Raw genomic sequence first — 3,648 nt, forward strand, 5'->3', positions numbered from 1 at the left:
AGCCCGACGTTTTCTTCCCCAGCATCCCTTGCCAAGGGGTACAGCTCAGTGACTTTGGCCCCAGTAGTCAAGAGTGCCCTGCGCAGGTCTGGCACTGGCAGCTGGTACCCAGAAGCCGTGGCCGGCGGAACTGGCACATCCCTGCCCCAGGCCTGGGTAGCGGCTGCAGTGGGTGTTGTCCTGACTGCAGAGCGCCAGGCCTGACTCCGCCCTGCTCAGAGTACTGGGTCCTTTTCTGTTTGGCTATAGTAGGTTGGTTTCTGTTGGTGGCAACCAAGAGCCCGGCCGGAGGACTCCGAGTCCAGAGAGGAGAATCCTTGGCCAGTTCCTGCAGCCAGGATTCAAGCCTGGGACGGATCCCAAAGCTGTGTCCTCCCCGGTGCCCTCGCTTCCCAGCCCTGTTCAGTGCCAGATTATTGCTCCTGTGCGTACGGTACCTGCCTCATACTTTTGGGATTTTAGAGGAGTCACTTAATTTCATTTATCTTGTCAAACACAGAACAGATCAAAAGCAGCTACAGGATCAGAGAGTTGGAGATCCAACGTCATCTCTGTTACTTTAGAGCCATTTAGATCGTGGCCAGTGCTGTTGCCGCTACTTTGCCCCAGCATTAGACAGACCAGCTCTTCTGGCCTCAAGCAGCCCTGGGCAAGCAGCTGCCTCCCGGTGGGTGGCAGGGAGTAGGCTGGGGGACAGACAAGCTGGGCCAGCCAGTCTCCAAGAGGAAGGAAAGCTGGAGAGCTGGGCCCCCACGCCCACCAACCAAGGCATTCCCGTGCCCTGCGGGGGGTGGAGAGGGGCCAGGAGAGAGCCACTGACCGAGGTTCCCCCTGAGACCTGGGCTTTTACTCTTTTAAAAGCCCCTTACAAATACCTGAAGTTGTTGAACTGTAATCCAGTAGCCCTGATCTTTGATGATGATTGTATAACTATATAGCAAAAAAAAAAAAAAAAAAAGTCAGTTGCCTGTGTTTGTATGACTCTACTTCTGGATGTTTTGTTCCGTTCTACTGATCTCTCTCTATATATATATCTGAAAATACTTCACTCTCTTAATTAACGTACTTCTATTATGAGTCTTAAAATTGGGAAGAGTGCAATACTAGTGGTGAGTAAGGAGTAAGGTAAGGGGTATGGGATGTTTGGGGTTTTCTTTTTTCTTTTTCTGGTGTAATGTAAATGTTCTAAAAATGATCATGGTGATGAATGCACAGCTATGCGATAGTGCTGTGAACCAACGATTGTACACTTTAGATGGATTGCATGGTGTGTGAATATATTTCAATAAAATTACATTAAAAAAAAAAAAGCCCCTTACAATTCTGAGGCAACTAACAGTGTCTACTTGTGAGTTCTGACAGTTGAGACCCAGATTTCAGACTAAAGCCCCTGGAGCTTCCTGGGTTTGACAGACTGGCTTTGGCTCCCTTGGCTTCTCAGGTTCCATTTGGTGGCTGAATATGGCCCCTCAGTTCCTGAGCCTGGATGTTAAAACTGCGGCAAGTATGCAATCATATTTGGAGGAAAAACAAGCAAGCAAAATAATGGGTAAAAGACAAAAGAACCCAACACAGAGGAAAAAATGACTCAAAGGACAAAGGAAAATCCTTATAATTGTTTCAACAGTGTAACAATAAGAACATGGGTCTATAAAAACAAGGCCCTAAAGATATGATTAAAAAAAGACAAAAGGGGAATATTGGCAAACCCAAGGAAGCAAACTGAGGTCTGGCAGGTTGTTCAGTGGATGTTCATTCGTCCCTTTCCACCGCTGTGAGAGAAGCGCACACACTTCCTCGCCTGTGGTGGGTGGGGCACACCTGCCCACCCCTTGAGTTGGGCCTGGCCATGTGACTTACTTTGACCAGTAATGGTGGCAGATGCGAGGCAAACGGAGATGTGAAATGTGCTTCCAGCTGGGCTTGATCTTTTGGGCTCCTACCTCTCCTTTGGAAAAGGAACTCTGGATAGCCCAATGGTCCTATCTGTGAGTACAGTAATAAATGCCCCTGAGGTTGTGGTTGTCATGCAGCACTAACTGATACAAGGGCCAAACAACATCATGTGCAACAAATACACCAGAAATAGCAAGGGCAAGAGGGGAACATGGCTGGAAAATTAAACGACAGAATCAGAAAGGTGGCAGTGTGAGGAGAACTGAGCCCAACATTCCTGGCTTTGAAGAAGGGGCCAGGTGTGGCCTCAAGTCAATAAATGCAAGTGGCTTTTAGAACCCGGAGAAGGCAAGGAGCTGGATTCTCCCCCAGAGCCTCTAGAAAGCAGTGCACACTGCGCACACCTTGATCGTAGCCAGTGGAGACCCAGGTCAGACTTCTGATCTCTAGAACTGTAAGATAATAAATCTGTGGTATTTTAAACCACTAAAAAAATGAATAAAAATCAAATGACTGACATGGTAATTAATGACAGTGAAGGCAGGTGAAAAAAATGACAAAGATTAAAGCAATTAAAAGCTAATGTATGTGAAGGACAAATGCATAATTGGTATTCTTGAAAACAAAATAGAAAAATTGAATTGATAACTAAAATGCATAAAATACAAAAATGTTCCCAAAATGCAGATTGAAAAAAAGAGGTTAAGTTCTTAGGCGCATTTATTCGTTTGATGCTTACAGTGAGCCTGTAAGTGGGCAGGGTGGGGCTAACTGCCTCCATTAAAGTTGGGGAAACTGAGGCTCGGAGTCGGAGGTGACCTTAAAGAATATTGACCCTAGGTCGCCCCCTGCAGCCGCTGTTGCTCGAGAAAGCTTTGTGCAGCAACGGGCAACAGCAGAGCCCGGCCTGGGCCGAGGAACGGAGGCGTCGAGAAGGGGCGCCACGGACGCACCTGGCGCAGGTGGGAGAGGAAGGCCGGGTGGAGGCCAAGAGGGAACACCCGGAGTGGAGCTCCCGGGAGGAGACAAGAAAGGCAAAGGGACTTCCAAATGGAGCAGGCGGGAAGAGAAAACCTGGAGCGGCACGTCCCCTGGATTTCGGAATGGAGTCATAGAGAAATTGGCTCTCGGGTGTGCGGTGGCGCCTGCGCGTTGCGTCGTCGGGCGTTGACTCGGAGAGAGACTGTTGGCACGAATGGGCGCACGCGCAGACCGAAAAGTCCCGGCTTAAGGAAGCGCGGGTTGCCTTGGCGGTGTCCCGGACGGGCGGGACCGAGAAGCCGGGACGTCGCGCGCATGCGGACTACGGGGCGGCCCCGGCGCACCTGCGCACCGAGAGGGCCGCGGGCGGGCGGGGTGTCTGTGCGCTTCTGCGCCGGGGGATTGTGGGATCGTGGCGTCGGGCGCCGGGCGTCGGAGGCCTGGGGCGGACTGCAGGCTCCGGGGGCCCGGCGAGTTTGCGGAAGAGGCGGCTGAAGGAAGCGGGTCTGGGCTTCCGCCGGCTGCTACTCGGCTCTGCGGCCTGTGGGCACCCGGGAGGGCGACATTTTCCCCGACCGCCTTCTGCTTTTCCTCAGGACGCCGGCCTGGACCGGGGAGACCGCGGCGACTTCCCCCGCGCCCCGCCGAGGCGCCTGCGCGGGTCCCCGCGGCCCGGCCAACGCCTTCGACCCCCGCGACCCCCGGCCCCCGCCTGCGCTCAGCCCCGAACTCTGCGGCGCTCGGCGCGCGGGACCCCCCCATTGATCCGAG

Source organism: Choloepus didactylus, chromosome 27 (genome assembly GCF_015220235.1).
Source record: "Choloepus didactylus isolate mChoDid1 chromosome 27, mChoDid1.pri, whole genome shotgun sequence".
NCBI lineage: Eukaryota > Metazoa > Chordata > Mammalia > Pilosa > Megalonychidae > Choloepus > Choloepus didactylus.